At 45.9% G+C, this 18,309-nt stretch overlaps 1 pseudogene; it reads left to right on the top strand.

Moving 5' to 3' along the window:
• Positions 1-1,735: 1,735 nt before the first annotated feature.
• Positions 1,736-16,998, top strand: LOC141270839 (uncharacterized; annotated as a pseudogene).
• The last annotated feature ends 1,311 nt before the right edge of the window (positions 16,999-18,309 follow it).

Here is an 18,309-nt window from a genome sequence, read left to right as displayed (position 1 = left end):
ATCACCAAACGTAGAGAGTTAAGGAGCACAGTATCCGTGAGAAAGACTGACGTTCCACTTACTGCACCCTCCTTCACTAAAACAAATGCTGTTGCTCCTAAAGCTATGGACAGTAACCGTATGTGCCCTATCCACAAAAGACCTCACCCACTTAAAGAATGCACTGGACTCAGGGCAAAGACTTTGTAGGAACGCAGAGATACTCTCAAGGAGCTAGGGATATGTTACAATTGTTGCGCCTCCTCAGACCACCTTGCTAAGGACTGTAAGGCCGTCATTAAGTGCACTGAATGCAGTAGTGACAAACACATTACATCCATGCATCCCACATCAGCTCCACACAATTCACAACCTTCTGCAGCACCCAATCTTGCTCAAAAGCATGGCGGGGAGCCACAAGTTGATGATCCAGCTGAAACTGCTGTTTACTCCTCGTGTATTTAAGTATGTGGAGAAGGGACCGGTCCTAAATGCTGTGCCAAAGTATATTTGGTCAAAGTCTATCCAGAAGGACAACCCGACAAGGCCTCCAAAATGTGTGCCATAATAGATTAGCAAAGTAACAGGTCTCTAGCAAAGCCCAAACTCTTTGAGATCTTCAATATAAAAGGACAAACAACTCCATACACCCTCAACACTTGTTGTGGTCGTATTGAGACTTCTGGTAGGAGAGCCTCTGGGTACATTATCTCTTCAATCAAGGGGACCGTGCACATACCTTTGCCAACTTTATTGAATGTGACCAGATACCCGATAACAGGGAAGAAATTCCCACTCCGGAAGCCACGCTTCATCATCCCCACTTGAGGCACCTAACTAACGAAATTCCTCCTCTGGAAACGAATGCTGATATTCTAATCCTATTGGGGAGGGTTATTCTAAGGGTCCACAAGGTGCGCCAACAATGCAATGGCCCAGATGATGCTCCATACACCCAAAGACTCAATCTAGACTGGGTAATCGTGGGCAATGTATGTCTGGATAAGAGTCACAAGGTACCAGAAATCAACTACTTTAAAACGTATGTACTTCAAAATGGTCGCACAACTCACTTCAAACCATGCTCTCATCACTACGAAGTGAAAGAAAGGTTCTCTGACTTGATCCAAGAGCCTGACATCATTCCCACTCCCTATGGTGATGACTTAGGGAGAATAGTGTTTCACACAACACAAGATGACAACAAGGTCGCCTTATCCATAGAAGACAAGGAATTTATTAAAATAATGGACAGAGGATTCTTTAAGAACGAATCTGGCCGTTGGGTTGCTCCCTTACCCTTCAAAGCTACAAGGGCCAAGCTTCCTAACAACCGAAAACAGGTGTTATCCAGGTTCACCTCACTGCAGAGAATATTGAGAAACAAGCCTGAAATGAAGGAGAATTTTGTAACCTTTATGGACAAGATATTTCGCAATGACCACGCAGAGCCAGCTCCACCCTTGCAAGCCAATGAAGAATGCTGGTACCTACCTTCCTTTGGAGTACATCATCCAAGAAAGCCTAAACAAATCAGAGTGTTGTTGGATTCAAGCGCCAAACATGATGGTGTATCTCTGAACGACGTTCTCCTCACTGTCCCCAACCTGACTAATAACCTGGTGGGAGGGTTCATGAGATTCAGAAAAGATCCAGTCACCATTACTGCTGACATCGAACAAATGTTCCATTGCGACAAGATCATATAAATTTTCTCTGTTTTCTATGGCACCGAGACAACGACACCAACAAGGAAATGGTTGAATACCGCATGAAGGTGCACGTGTTCAGAAACAGTCCTTCTCCTGCAGTTGCAACATATGGCCTACGTAGAACTGCTTATGATGGCGAATCAGAGTTCGGGAAGGACGCCCAACAGTTGGTTGAAAAGGACTTCTATGTGGACGACGGTCTCAAAACCCTGCCCACAGCGGAAGAAGCCATAGATCTGCTCAAACGGACACAAGGTATGCTTTCTAAAGCTCATTTAAGATTGCTTAAAATTGCCTCCAATAGTGCTGTTGTTATGAAGGCTTTTCACTCTAATGATCACGCCGCATAATTCAGAGACTTGAATCTAGGTTCAGACAACCCACCAGTACAGAGAAGTCTGGGCTTGAGATGGAACTTGTTAAAGGACTCCTTCAGCTTTCAGGTTAGTGGTGCAGAAAAAACATTTACTAAGCGTGGGGTTCTGTCAGTGGTGAACAGTCTATACGATCCACTCGGGTTTGTTGCACCCCTGGCTATACAAGGCAAGCTTCTGTTAAGGCAACTCTCAGAAACTATTGAGGACTGGGACGTACCACTCCCTGCTGACAAACAACTAAAATGGAAGTCATGGAAGGAATCTCTTTGTGCCTTGGATAAAATCCATATACCACGTTGTTACTGACGCGCCCCCTGGGCCGTGGGGTACCCGGTGCCGGGCCGGTAGATACTAGGGGATGTCACAGTGGCGGTGACCCGGTCCGTGACCCAGGGCGGTCATTCAAAAGGGGAATATTTACAGGGGAATTTATGTACAAATGTTCGTGACGCCACCTGTGGTATGCGGCCAAGGGAGCTGCCGCTGCGGAGCAGGTCCTCTGCAGCTGATGTTACTGCAGCAGGGATGGGGTGGCTCTCCACAGGTAGAGCTTATCTCCAGGGCAGTGTAGATGTAATAGATTGTGCTGGGCGTTGTAGTGCAGGGAGGTGATGGCGCAGGCAATAATCACAGAGACAATAAAGTGCAGTCCTCAGGGTCTTTACTCACGGTTGTTGCAGTCCAAGTTACAGGTACCACAGTAACTTCCCTCGTCGTGCTGTGCTTACTCAGAGAGGGGTTCAGTCCACCCTCAGATACCTCCGGAGTACTTAGCAGGACCCCCTTCTGTGTCCTCTCTCTGGTCGTCTCCCTGCACCTCATACCAAGTGTCCCAATCCGGTACCTGCGGGCCCTGTCGGGCGATGTCTGTTCCGTCCCCTGGGTCCTATATAGCTACCTTCTTGGTGAGACTGATATGGACTGTTGGCTGCAGGACTTGAAATACTGCAGCCTCCGGTTTCTAGTTAAGGCATAAAGTCCTCCGCTAGTTGAGGGACCGGTCCCCTTTGTGTGGCCTGACCCGTCCACCTCCTGGTAGATTCGGGCGTACGGGTGGCCTCTCACACTGCCCGTACCCCTGGGGTCCCTTCTTCCGTTCCTGGAGCCCTTCCTGTTCCCTCGCTCCTTCTCCTTCAGTCCTGGGCCTCTCCTCAGGCCCTCTGCCTGAGCAGAGCTCCTGCAGAGCCCTGCTCCACTCCTCTCACTGTAGACTGTTCTCTCTCTCTTCTCAGACTGAACTTCACTTAACAAGATGGCTTCTCTATTTATACCTTCCTCTCATGTGCTCCCCTAAGCTACTTCCTCCACCCACTACATACTGTAGTTCCTGCCCCCCCAGCTAGGGACCCAGGACTATGCTCTCCCTTAGGAGCAATCTCGCCCTACCCCCACTGCGGGTATATGTTGGATGCTGGTGTTAGAGTCCCGAGCCGTATACCTTCCTTACCTGAGAGTGAGATACCACACCTCTGGTTGAGATGCAGTACCTCTGTGGCGACCGAACCCTCAGGGGTGCCACATTACACTCCAGCATCCCTTGCTACGAGTCAAAGGAAGGAGATCCATATATTCTCTGATACCTCTACTGAAGCTTTTGCAGCTGTTGCCTATTTGAATGTTATAGACTCTAACAATAAAGCCCATGTTAGATTTCTATTTAGAAAGGCTAAATTGTCTCCTAAACCCGAGCACACCATACCCAGACTTAAGCTCTGTGGGGCTGTACTAGCCATCGAGATTGTAGACTTCATACAGAGTGAACTAGCTATTCACGTGGATAATACAAGATTCTACACAGACAAAAAGCTTGTCCTCTACTTTAGAATTTTGTCCTTGTGGGGGGCCCTTCGTAATGTCTGAATTATATATACTCTTATACTATTTGAATATGAGATTCCTTCTTTATCCCCCCCCCCTATGTGTGCTAGCGCTTGATACCCATATGTTCCATAGTGGTGGAGGCGGAGCTCTTGTGTTCCACAATATCCACAGTACACAGCGCTACATGATCACCGCTCATTAGGGGGACCGGATGTGATGTCACGGAGTGTGACACCTCCGGAAGTGACGTGTGCGTTTCATATGCACGCTGTAACACTGTGGGGAAAGACTGCAGCCGATCCCGGAAGTAAGAGGAGGGACTGGAAGTGACACGTGCGCTTCAGCACGCGTTCCCGCACACACACAGCGATACTATTGGCAAGGGGCATATTATTAAACTGGCGGATGGGCAGATTGTTAACATTTATCACCAGTTCTTGATTCTTTATGATTAACCCTGCTACATATATCCCTTATACACACCCTACTCCACATCCCTGCTGTGAGTGTAGTAGAGTAGTAGAGTAGATGATGGCTCTTATTCTAGCACTATTATAGAACCCTGTTTCACCATGTTACTATGTCCCGTGAGGAATCTTGAGGAAGAAGAAACGCATTGTGACGCATGAGAGGCATTTAAAGGGGAAGTGCAGGGTCTGTTTATTGCAGTGGTAGCTGTGGACTGCCCTTGTCAGGGCGGGAGCAAAGGGATGTTAGGGCAGTGCAGCATCCCGTTTAGGGATCAATAGGGGCAGAACCAGATGCCAGTTCTAATTTGCTGCTGGATGTCCTTTCCTGATATTTGCTCCTTTCCACTGGAAATCCTATGAGAATCTACTGCTGACAAATTCAACAATGGTTGAGGACGTTCCTATTTATTTTTAATATGTCTTATTCACCATTGGGGTGACTTATACTGTGTATTCATATACACGGTTTTCTACAATCTGATATGCACATGGTTGATGTCTGTTTTGTATTAGGTACCTAAAAGTACAGTACCGACTATATTTAACAGTTGTGATGCATATTTGATTGTTGATGGTACTGCCATCTTTTGGCCTTTGTTCCATATATTGTCCATACTATTGTTTTCCAGACAGGATTATAAGTTCACGATACTTTTGGAAATCCTCCAAACCTGAGCAATGGCAGTATGTTCCATCCTATCTTAACCCTGCTGACCTTGCTACAAGGCCAGTGTCTGTTGGTGCCTTTGCAAATTCTTCTTGGTTATCAGGACCGGAGTTCCTCAGCCAGTGTGAAGAGACTGCCGTTGAAGACAGCTTCAGCCTTCAGGATCCAGACGTTGACCCAGAGATTCGTCCTGATGTCAGCACCCTCATCACCAATTCCAAGGAGAAGGTTGGCTTGGACTGTTGGCGATTTGATCACTTCTCCAGATGGACAAGGCTTGTTTGTGCCATTGGAAGGTTAGTCCACATCGCACAATGCTACCGCAATAAGGACAGTAACGCTGAGTGTCGCGGTTGGCACATCTGTCACAAGCCTCTCTCTGCAGAAGACATTGCTCTGAGTGAACAGTTTGTGATACGTAATATGCAGCAGAATGTTTTTCACAAGGAAATGGAATGTATACTTAAAAACAAGTCATTCCTAAAAACAGCCCCATTGTCGACTTAAATTCAGTAATTGACAAGAAGGATTTACTGAGAGTCGGTGGTCGTTTAAACAAAGGCAAGTTGGAGGAGGCAGAAAAGAATCCTCTAATCATTCCTGGCAGTCACCATATCACCACTCTACTAATAAAACATTACCATGAAAAAATCAAACATCAAGGCAGACACTTCAATGAAGGTGCCTTAACAGTTGAAGGCTGGATTGTGAGAGCAAAGAGACAGGTTTCCCATTTAATTCATCATTGTGTTCAGTGTCGTAAGACAAGAGAAAAACTGCAACAACAACAGATGTCTGATTTGTCTGCTGATAGGACAAGCACAGAACCACCATTTGCCTATGTTGGTTTGGATGTTTTTGGCCCATGGGAAGTCACTGCACGTAGGACCAGAGGCAGACACGGAAAAAGTAAACATTGGGCAGTGTTGTTCACAAGCATGAGTGTACGAGCAATACACATAGAAGTAATAGAGTCCATGAATTCCTCCAGTTTCATCAATGACTTAAGACGATTCCTCGCCATACGAGGACCAGTCAAGCAAATAAGGTCTGATTGTAGAACAAACTTCGTAGGTGCCTGTTGAGAACTACAATTGAATTCCACACCAGTCCAGGATTTCTTGGCAAATAATGGTTGTTCCTGGGTCTTCAACCCTCCTCACGCTTCACATATGGGCGAATCATGGGAAAAAATGATAGGCATAACTCATCGGATACTGGAGTCTATGTTGATAGACTCAAATCTTTCAAGACTCCCTCACGAGACCTTAACCACTTTCTTAGCAGAAGTGTCTGCTATTGTAAATTAAAGACTTCTTGTTCCCATATCTATGGATTCAGAATCTCCTGCTATTCTTACTCCAGCAACTCTACTCACTCAGAAACTTGGAACCGTTCAGAGGCGTTGGAAACATGTACAACATCTGGCTAACTGTTTCTGGAGTAGATGGAAGAGGGAGTACCTTACTCTTCTTCAAGAACGAAGAAAATGGCAACAAGTTAAACCTAGCTTACAAGTAGGAGATCTTGTTCTCATGATAGACCTGAGGGCGGAGAGAAACGCATGGCCTATGGGACTTATATTAAAAACCTTTCCAAGTGTAGATGGCAAGGTGCGCAAAGTGGAAGTGTCAGTCACAAAGCAAGGTGACCCCAAATCTTTCATTAGGCCTGTTTCAGAGGTTATCTTACTTATGTCGGTTGAGAATTAAGAACTATCCATTCAACTACAAGGAACTTTCCAGGAACTGTAACCTTTGGATTACAATTGGGTTGGAGACAGTTTGGCCTTGTGTGGCTTCTCCAATCCGAAGATGGGTTATCCTTTGGATTGCTTCAGGAACTGTTATAGACATTCGTTTGCCTCGTATAATGTTATTGTTGCATTGCACGTATGTTTTTTGTCTTTCAGGTTGAGGTATCCCTCAGGGTTCTTCAGGAAAACACCTCCACCTCAAGACTTTAATATAGCGAAATCCAGGGATTTCAGACTGGGAGGGTGCTGTCCAGCTCTTTGTTTGCAGAGACTTTCAGCCATTGCAGGAACATTTTCCTAATGTTGTATGTTTAATTGTATTGTTGTACTTTGCTGCCATCTACTGGCCGTTGTTATGTATCACCACCACTGTGTTACCCACAATCCTTCCGGTCTGTAACTCCTCCTATCTCCTTCTCCCTCACTTGCTTCTTGTCAGTACCATTTTGACAATACATGCTGCAGGACTGAGAAAGGATTCTCTCCTTACCTGTAACCTGTGCTTCTAGCTTCATCTCACCTCTGCCTCATCTTCATCCCTTCACCTTCCCTCATCTCACCACATTAAGGACTGTGAATAAACCTGTTGAATTCATCATTGTATCATCCTTCCGGACTAATCGTGCAGTTCATAAGGAAGAGAAGCACAGGTTAGGGAGTTAAGCTATCCGCCATCGCTTATACAGAGATCCGTGTTCACATCACTCAGACTCATCTCGCCCAACGTACATCGGTGGCAGAATACCTCTTCTAGGCATAATTACATTGATTCAAAAAGAAACATAAATAAACCAAAAACTGGGAAGGGGAGAGAAGGAGGGGAGAAAAGAATTTGTCTGAAGCAGGTACATCTCTTACAATATCTATCCATCTATCTATCTATCTATCTATCTACAGTATCTATCACATATCTATCTATCTATCCATATATCTATAGTTGAAACCAGAAGTTTACATACACTATATAAAAAGACACATATGCATGTTTTGCTCAATATCTGACATGAAATCAGAATAAAGCTTTCCCATTTTAGGTCAATTAGGATTACCATAATTTTTAATATTTGCCAAATGCCAAAATAATGAGAGAGATAGAATGTTTTAAGGCATTTTTGTTACTTACTGCAAAGTCAAAAGTTTACATACACTAAGATTACTATGCCTTTAAAAAATTCTGGACTGCCCATATGATGATGTCATGTGTTTGGAAGTTTCAGGCAACATCTGAGTTAATTAGAGACACACCTGTGGATGTAATTTAATGCACACCCGAAACACACTGCTTATTTGTGTAGCATCATGGGAAAGTCTAAAGAAATCAGCCAAGATATCAGGAAGAGAATTGTGGACTTGCACAAGTCTGACTCATCCTTGGGTACAATTTCAAGTTACCTGAAGGTGCCTCGTTCATCTGTACAAACAATTATATGCAAGTACAAACAAGATGGGAATGTCCAGCCATCATACTGCCCAAGAAGGAGACGGGTTATGTGTCCCAAAAATGAACGTGCTTTGGTCCGACATGTGCATATCAACCCAAGGACAAAAGCAAAAGACCTTGTGAAGATGATGGTGGAAGCTGGTAAGATTGTGTCAATATCCCCATGACGTTGGTATTGTCAATTCAAGGTGGGTTGGACCCCCCCCTCTTAAATCTATCCCCCAAAAAGCTGACACAACCGGTACCCGACAGTCCTTTGCCGTGAATCCCACAAATCACCAGACCCCAATCCCACACATATAACCGAGGGATCCATGTCCTGTGGACACTCCCATACCAATTTATAACCAACTTCAAGGACCCTAAGCACGCCACCACGAGAATACTTATCTTACGTACTCGAGACCTCCCTTCCTCTCATAAAATTCGCCTGGTCGATGCCCCTCTGGCTGATGACCATATGTGAATTCCGCCATTGTAAAAATGAACTCCGTCACTCAACCAAAAATCATCCAAGGCATTCTCAAGCCAAAATGTCTAATTGATCCTCGGTCGTGGAAACAAATTTCGAAACTGCCTGTTCACCTTCCTCCGAGCTCTATTCAGACTCTCTATTGACCTGGCATTTTGCCAACTCTTGCGGGGAACAATCTCTGACCAGACTGTTACCATCCCCGGAAAAGATGCCCAAAACTGTGAAAAGTTGTGCCTGACGTCTTTAATTAGTCCCTACATGGCCGAAATCAATGCCCACCCCCCACGTGCACATGTAACAACAGTATATCCGGGGGGCAATCCCATCCCTCTAAAACCCAGCCAGCGTATGGCAGCTTTGTCCCTTGAGATGCCGAGTTGCCTTCCATCTCATCTGCCGGCAACGCACCCCCAGTGGACGTAGGAGTGACCCATTAACCAAACTAGTAGAAGGGAACCGGGCCGTGTGGGCGTGCTGCCACATCGGCCAAAATCCCAGCCTCCAGTGTCTGTCTCGGTCGCCTGCTGTTAGCTGTCCTAGTGGTCCTGCTGTGATGCCGGCATCTCCCACGGCCATCAAAGGCTGGAGGAGTGGAAATTCCTGGGGGCTGAGGTGCTGGGCAGGCCTTGGGTAAGCCCGGGGGCTGTGTGAGGCTAGCGGGCATAGGTGACGAAGAGGGGGCTACAAAAACCTGCGTTAGGCTCTCCGGCAGGGTGGACAAAGAGGGGGCTACAAAAGCCTTTGTGAGATTAGCAGGCGTGGGGGTAGCTATAAAACCCTGTATGCGACTAGCGGGCTGGTGGGGGAAAAAGCGGGGGGAGGGGTATGCTACCTTGCCCAGTCCATCCCCGCCCACTGTGCTCCATTACTCTTCCCAGGTCCTGGTTGGTAGGCCAGGCCGCAGCTGCTCGTATCTTTTCCCACAGTCACGTGACCGCACGTCGCACCCATCCACTTTCCCTGAGTCCTTAGCCCTGTCAGGACCTTGAGTATTCCGGACGGAGGTGACCTGCTTGTGTTAGGTTCCCTGAAGCTAAGAAGGGTCTGGTGATCCAAACGACACAATTCCACCTACTCGAAGCCGCACACCTTAAGCTCGGGAGCACCACGAACCCCTTGAAACGGGGGGTTCAAAAGCGGTTTCAAACCGCCACACCCGGGACACGATATTCCTTTGCCGTGAGTCCCACAAATCACCAGACCCCAATCCCACACATATAACCGAGGGTTCCATGTCCTGTGGACACTCCCATATCAATTTGTCACCAACTTCAAGGACCCTAAAGCAAAGACCCGATCACTCCAGCTGCCACGATATGATGCTGCAAGGGGCATCCATATTAGGCATGTATGGCTCTAAGTTTGTAGTTCGCTTGATGACATTTTTCACCCCCTGACGAAGGTGTGCCAAAACGCGCGTCGGGGTCAGCGTGCAGTACACTGAGTGACGGACAACCAGGTATTGTGATATTTCCATTTGATGTTGTGTGCAAACAAATTATAGGGCTGAAGCAATTAGCAGTTTGGGTAGCTCAAAGGTTTACATAGAATCTATTAATTTAAACAGATTGTGATTCCACTCTCAGTACTTTTACACCAGACATGGTTCAGCTCTATGGGTTTTGTTGTTCTTTGGTTACTGACCACATATACAATTAAAGTTTGATAGGGCCACTTTGCACGTACTTCACTTGTGCATACTAAGTGGTGGATGTAACAAAATGTATATCCCATATTGCATTTGCAGCATCAATGTACCATGATGCAATTTGGTCCAGTGTCTCTACGTTTGTATTTTATACTAAGACATTATGTGTTTATTATAGATCCGTGTATGCACTTTTTCTTTAGTGCCACCAAGAACCTATTGATTTTAGTAATAAAGGTTTTTTAGTCTAACACAATGTTTGGCTAATTCTTCATTTATTTTTGTATTATGACCTGGATGTTCGGGTTGTTTGTTTGGGGTTATGACATTTTTCCTATAGCCACTCACACTGGCTCCAGGGCATCGGGAATAGGCATATTGCCCCTTGTGTTCATGCATTTGATTACTTTACCCTTGGTCACTCCCACCGACTCAAAGGCACCCAGATTAGATACATTGCTGTTGTGTGTGCACTTGATTATTGCATTGTCCTGATGAGAACCTTGAAAGAAACAGGAATTGGTTAGTACAAACAGTTACAATCTGTACCAGAATTATCAAGTCACATGTAAAACAGAGAGTCTCCTTGAAGCTACTGATTGTATTGGCAAACATGTTTACCTCTTTCTGTACTCCTCTCCAGCCACTGTTTCTGGCTCATAGGAGCCAATTTATTCTGTAGACATGCAAATTATGATTGTCCTGACCCCAGGGACTTTACCCATACCTGAGATGGTTACCCCTCCACACCAGGGGGCCATACCTGAGATGGTTTTACCCCTCCACACCAGGGGGCCATCCCTGAGATGGTTTTACCCCTCGACACCAGGGGGCCATCCCTGAGATGGTTTTACCCCTCCACACCAGGGGGCCATACCTGAGATGGTTTTACCCCTCCACACCAGGGGGCCATACCTGAGATGGTTTTACCCCTCCACACCAGGGGACCATCCCTGAGATGGTTACCCCTCTACACCAGGGGGCCATCCCTAAGATGGTTACCCCTCCACACCAGGGGGCCATTCCTGAGATGGTTACCCTTTCTGAGAATTGAAATTAAGGAAATGTTCTTTGGAAGCCGCCGAACTTCACTACTACTGCCAAATTATAAGTAACCTCAAGGACCCACTAAAAGGAAAACCAAATTGATATTATATATATATATATATATATATATATATATATATATATATATATATATATATATATATATATATATATACACATATACAGTACAGACCAAAAGTTTGGACACATTTTCTGATTTAAAGATTTTTCTGTATTTTCATGACTATGAAAATTGTACATTCACACTGAAGGCATCAAAACTATGAATTAACACATGTGGAATTATATACTTAACAAAAAAGTGTGAAACAACTGAAAATATGTCTTATATTCTAGGTTCTTCAAAGTAGCCACCTTTTGCTTTGATGACTGCTTTGCACACTTTTGGCATTCTCTTGATGAGCTTCAAGAGGTAGTCACCGGAAATGTTTTTCACATCACAGGTGTGCCCTGTCAGGTTTAATACGTGGGATACACAGCTGATAGTCCTACTGAATAGACTGTTAGCTGCTTTTTTCTTGCCATAATACAAATTCTAAGTAAAGGAAAACGAGTGGCCATCATTACTTTAAGAAATTAAGGTCAGTCAGTGCGAAAAATTGGGCAAACTTTGAAAGTGTCCCCAAGTGCAGTTGCAAAAACCATCAAGCGCTACAAAGAAACTGGCTCACATGAGGACCGCCCCAGGAAAGGAAGACCAAGAATCACCTCTGCTTCTGAGGATAAGTTTATCCGAGTCACCAGCCTCAGAAATCGCAGGTTAACAGCTGCTCAGATTAGAGACCAGGTCAATGCCACACAGAGTTCTAGCAGCTGACACATCTCTTCAACAACTGTTAAGAGGAGACTTTGTGCAGCAGGCCTTCATGGTAAAATAGCTGCTAGGAAACCACAGCTAAGGACAGGCAACAAGCAGAAGAGACTTGTTTGGGCTAAAGAACACAAGGAATGGACATTAGACCAGTGGAAATCTGTGCTTTGGTCTGATGAGTCCAAATTTGAGATCTTTGGTTCCAACTACCGTGTCTTTGTGCGACGCAGAAAAGGTGAACGGATGGACTCTACATGCCTGGTTCCCACCGTAAAGCATGGAGGAGGTGTGATGGTGTGGGGGTGCTTTGCTGGTGACACTGTTGGGGATTTATTCAAAATTGAAGGCATACTGAACCAGCATGGCTACCACAGCATCTTGCAGCGGCATGCTATTCCATCCGGTTTGCGTTTAGTTGGACCATCATTTATTTTTCAACAGGACAATGACCGCAAACACGCCTCCAGGCTGTGCAAGGGCTATTTGACCAAGAAGGAGAGTGATGGGGTGCTACGCCAGATGACCTGGCTCCACAGTCCCCAGACCTGAACCCAATCGAGATGGTTTGGGGTGAGCTGGACTGCAGAGTGAAGGCAAAAGGGCCAACAAGTGCTAAGCATCTCTGGGAACTCCTTCAAGATTGTTGGAAGACCATTTCCGATGACTACCTCTTGAAGCTCATCAAGAGAATGCCAAGAGTGTGCAAAGCAGTCACCAAAGCAAAAGGTGGCTACTTTGAAGAATCTAGAATATAAGACATATTTTCAGTTGTTTCACACTTTTTTGTTAAGTATATTATTATTATTATTATTATTATTTATTATTATAGCGCCATTTATTCCATGGCGCTTTACATGTGATAGGGATATACATAACAAAAGCATTTACATAATCTTAACAAAACGAGTCAGCGACTGGTACAGGAGGAGCGAGGACCCTGCCCGCGAGGGCTCACAGTCTACGAGGGATGGGTGAGGATACAGTAGGTGAGGGTAGAGCTGGTCGTGCAGTGGTGTTTACTGCAGGTTGTAGGCTTGTCGGAAGAGGTGGGTCTTCAGGTTCCTTTTGAAGGTTTCCACGGTCGGCGAGAGTCTGATATGTTGGGGTAGAGAGTTCCAGAGTAGGGGGGAAGCACGGGAGAAATCTTGTATACGAGTGTGGGAGTATATAATGCCACATGTGTTAATTCATAGTTTTGATGCCTTCAGTGTGAATGTACAATTTTCATAGTCAGGAAATACAGAAAAATCTTTAAATGAGAAGGTGTGTCCAAACTTTTGGTCTGTACTGTATATATAAACACCTACATACACACCCACTTATACGCACATACCAATTTCTTTATTTTTTATTTTTGTATATGTACATATTATATAGATATGTATAATGACTAGAAACAGTGTATCTCTACAACAGCTGGTTCTAAAGTTTAAAGGCCACTCCTCCAGTGGCCTTATAAGCGGCCCCCATCTGACCCCACCCCTCCCTATACCTGTCCCTACCTATGCCGCACTCCTGTCATGCCGGCTTCCACCCCACGGCCTTAGGCTGTTGCTCCAGACTTTTCTGTGAAACGAGTACTGAAACAACATGGGCTGAAAGGCCGCTCTGCGGTGAGGAAGATAGCTTCTGCTATCGAAACGCATCGTGGCGTTAGAGAGCGTACTAAACAATAAAAGGTTTGTGTGTTATAACCTAATCCCCTGTCTAGTTGTTCTAGCGCTCCCCTAACACCGCACAATTCCTTCTTTCTTGATTGCTAATCTCCCCTGTGGAGAGCGGTGGAAGCTGCTCTGTTTACAACTAGCCTACTACAGGACCTGCCGTGATGTCATTGTGGAACGCCCACTTCGGTCACACGGTCCTGGTCATGTGACCGCTGAAGCAGACAGAAACTCCCTACAGCAGTTCCTACTAAGCTGTGGTCATCATACAGAATCCCACCTGGAAGCGTTTTCCCTTGTTGTGCAGGGCTCCTTTGCACAACAGGACCAGGTGAATGGTCACAACATCCTCCCCCAAACCTCAGGCTCTTCACCATTGGCGCTCCAACTGCTTTTATTTTCCGCAGCTTTATAGTTAGCCTTTACTGGTTATTAAAATGGAAGACCCTTAAAAAAATGTAACATGCCCCCCCCCCCTATAATTAATAACCAGCAAAGGCTAGACAGACAGCTGCGGGCTGATATTAATAGCCTAGGAAGGGGCCATGGATATTGGCCCCCTTCTGAGGCTAAAAACAACAGCTCTCAACTGCCCCAGAAATCACGCATCCATAAGATGCGCCAATTCTGGCGCTTAGCCTCCGTTCTTCCCATTTGCCCTGGTGCGTGGCAAGTGGGGTAATAGGGTTTGGGTTCATGTCAGCCTTGTATTGGCAGCTGACATGAACTGCCCCAGAAATCACGCATCCATAAGATGCGCCAATTCTGGCGCTTAGCCTCCGTTCTTCCCATTTGCCCTGGTGCGTGGCAAGTGGGGTAATAGGGTTTGGGTTCATGTCAGCCTTGTATTGACAGCTGACATGAAGCCCAGGTTAGTAATGGAAAGGCTTCTATAAGACACCTCAATTACTAACCCCATGGTAAAGTTGTAAGAAAAAAGCACCAGAGTAAACTACTTTATTTGAAATAATGACACAGACCTTTATATAAGATTCTTAATTAACCAAAAACAATTATACTTACCTAATGCCTAATCCACTGAAGCCCATGTCTCCTGTAACAAAAATAAAATAACAAAGAAACATAATACTCACCTGTCAGACTTGATGAAATGATCCAGATTGTCCCACGGTGATCAGATTATTGATAGAACAGTCACATCAGCAGTCACTGATGTGAATGCTCTATCTAGCAGCCGGCTATACACTGACAGGAGTGTCATCGCTCCTGCATTGTATAGCACTGAGCTGCTGTGAGAGCAGTCACTTGAATTCATCAGCTGTTGAACTCCTGTGACCTCACTTACGGCACCAGCGTTACGGCGATAGGTCAGTATATTAATGCACTCACACTACATTACATGCACATAAGCACATTTAATGAATAAAAAACTTAATGGGAGCTTTCTAATTCAGGCGAAATGTAGCCCCTCAAAGCCACTTATAAAATGACTTGGTCTCCAAAGAAGAAAGATCGATGTTGGAAATTTGCTAGTAAACCAATAAACCGGTATGCGATGTGTTTTTCTCAGGAGTTCAAAATACACAATTAACCTTGATTTGTAGGGAAATGCAGTGTGCACTTCCTATATAAACCCCTTTAGCAACATGTGTGATGCTGATCACATCCATATATTATTCAAGAGTGCATTGAAATTTTTTTCATTGGAAGTATGGCTGCTAGGAATCTCAGTTTGAATCCTACCGATGACTCCTCTTTAACTGGGTGTTATCCCGAGAGTATGGGGTTGGATATTCACCTGTTATTGCTCCGAGTAGGCAGTGAAGATTTTGGGTGCATCCACTCCTCACCCAGCGTCCTGTAAGAGGCTATTTTTCCAGGCTGTATGGATATCTACGAAGCCATCCTGACAAATTTATGGCCTACACCAGAATGTCACTGCAGACCTATATTTTACTGGCAGAGCTTCGTCCAGCCATAACTTTCCAAACATCACGTTTTCGCCCATGTATTTAAGAGGAAGAACGGCTTCTGGTTACCCTGAGGTAATTTTCAATCATAGTTTCACATATTTTAAACATATGTAAATGTCTTTGTTTTAATTTTTTACTTAGCATATGTTGGCATGGATTATTAACCTCTATGACCTGTAAATTCCTACCAACACTTCAAGTATAATGTTTGCCATTACTTTAAATCAATGTATAAGTACCCTTATTTATATACTTAAATTTCATTTTAGGTTTCTTGCCATAGGAGAGTCCCATGCTGCCCTCAATTTGGAATTTCTCCTTGGACTTACTACCATCTCAAATATAGTCAAGCACACCTGTGCACAAATCTGGGAGCGTCTGAAGGAGAAAGTTATGCCGGACCCAATCACTGAACACTGGGAACGCATAGCAAATGGGATGTACCAGACATGTAATTTTCCAAATTGTCTGGTGCCTTAGATGGAAAGCATATCCGTGTCAAGAAGCTACCGATTTCAGGGTCCCAGTACTACAATTAGAAGCATTTTTTTCTGTAGTTCAACTTCTGTTGACATTAGTTGACAGCAACTACAATTTTATAATTGTAGATATTTGGGCCTATGGAAGAACTGGAGATTCTAGAATCTTCCATTCTTCCTTAATGGGTCGGCGGCTTTGGGACAATCATATGGGTGTGCCACCGCCACGGAATCTTCCGACTTCAGCTGGTCAGCCTATTCCTTTTGTAATAGTGGCTGATGAGGCATTTCAGCTGAACAGATATGTCATGAGGCCTTATCCTTGACCGACATCGTAGGATGTTTAATCACAGGCTTACTCAGGCACGGCGTCTGGTTGAATGTGCCTTTGGCATTTAGACCTCTAAATGGAGGGTATTGCTTAGTGCCCTCCAGTTAAGCGAGCAAAATGTTAACGGTGTCATTAAGGCCTGTGTAATCCTACATAATTTTACCCATATCGACGATTCGCCTTTGTCAGTGGATGCTGAGGGAGGATTGCCTAACAATCCTGGTCAAGTTGCACAGGCTTTGCCCAGACACAGGGATCTTTCAGGCCTCAGAGTCCATGAACTTCTTGCGGATTATTTTCTGACGCCTGAGGGATCCATACCCTGTGTGGTAGATCGGCTCACTCGGCTATGCATTGAAGTATAAACAGAACACTGTCTCTTTAAATTTTCAGTTGGTTTATTGAGGATCATAAACCAATGTAAAGTTCATGAAAAATAAACATAGCCCATCCGGCCTAACAGCAAAACTAAATAAGCAGAGTCCAGCAAATTCCTTGCACCGGCCGGGGTCCGGTCACCCAGGGTTAGCAAAAAAACACACAGTTCAGGTTTAGCAGAAATAAACAAACGCTCCTCTCTCTGGAGCTGACCTCTAGATACTGAGCACCTCCTGAGTCAAAAGGCTGGCTTTTTATAGCCCCTAAATCACACCCTGGAGTGGAGATAGGGTGGATAGCTTCCCTCCCAGCACTTAGCTATCCACCTGTAAAGCATGCCCTTGTAACTCTGGCTATTAACCCTCTCTGTGTAATGCACACGCCCGGGCTGAGTGGCGTGTGCGTGTATATGTAGTGATTGCACTGGACCGTGCCGGAGAGTGAATGCCTGGAGGGGCGTAACTAAGTATCCACCCGATCCGACCAGGGTCGCACGACGGCATACGACGCCAGTGCACCAAGGAGGAACCGAGCAGAGGGACCAGGTGCTACTCCAGGACAGACCCCGGACACGGCTGTTGACCCACACAGGGGAATACAGGAACAGGCAGGTTAGGCTGGCACACAGACTGCTGGGTATAAGCAGACACGGCTGGTATGCAGACTGGCGGATGCTGGTAAGCACGACTGGTATGCAGGCAGGGAGGTACGACAGGTTGGAGCACCGAGTGGATAGGACCCAGTACAGACTGGGACTCAGGAACAGAACCGCAGATGCGGTGGACAAACACAGCAGAGTGAGGCCGCCCAGAGCGGGGAGCAAGAGCAGAACAAGACGAGACCGCCTGGAGCGGTGAGCGAGAGAAGAGCAGGACAAGGCCGCCTGGAGCGGTGAGCGAGAGGAGCAGGACGAGACTGCCGGAGCAGCGAGCAAAGGGTCAGAGCAGAGCGAGACTGCCGGAGCAGCGAGCAAAGGGTCAGAGCAGAGCGAGACTGCCGGAGCAGCGAGCAAAGGGTCAGAGCAGAGCGAGACTGCCAGAGCAGCGAGCAAAGGGTCAGAGCAGAGCGGAAACCGCAGGAGCGGTGAGCAAGGCAGAGCAGAGCGGAAACCGCAGGAACGGTGAGCAAGGCAGAGCAGAGCGGAAACCGCAGGAGCGGTGAGCAAGGCAGAGCAGAGCGGAAACCGCAGGAGCGGTGAGCAAGGCAGAGCAGAGCGGAAACCGCAGGAGCGGTGAGCAAGGCAGAGCAGAGCGGAAACCGCAGGAGCGGTGAGCAAGGCAGAGCAGGCAAGAACCGCC

The sequence above is a fragment of the Phyllobates terribilis genome, unplaced genomic scaffold (assembly GCF_046119375.1).
Source record: "Phyllobates terribilis strain yellow unplaced genomic scaffold, ASM4611937v1 Scaffold_5__5_contigs__length_657084704, whole genome shotgun sequence".
Taxonomy (NCBI): domain Eukaryota; kingdom Metazoa; phylum Chordata; class Amphibia; order Anura; family Dendrobatidae; genus Phyllobates; species Phyllobates terribilis.
Note: the sequence above shows the minus strand (reverse complement) of the source record. Positions and strands in the feature narration are given on the sequence as shown.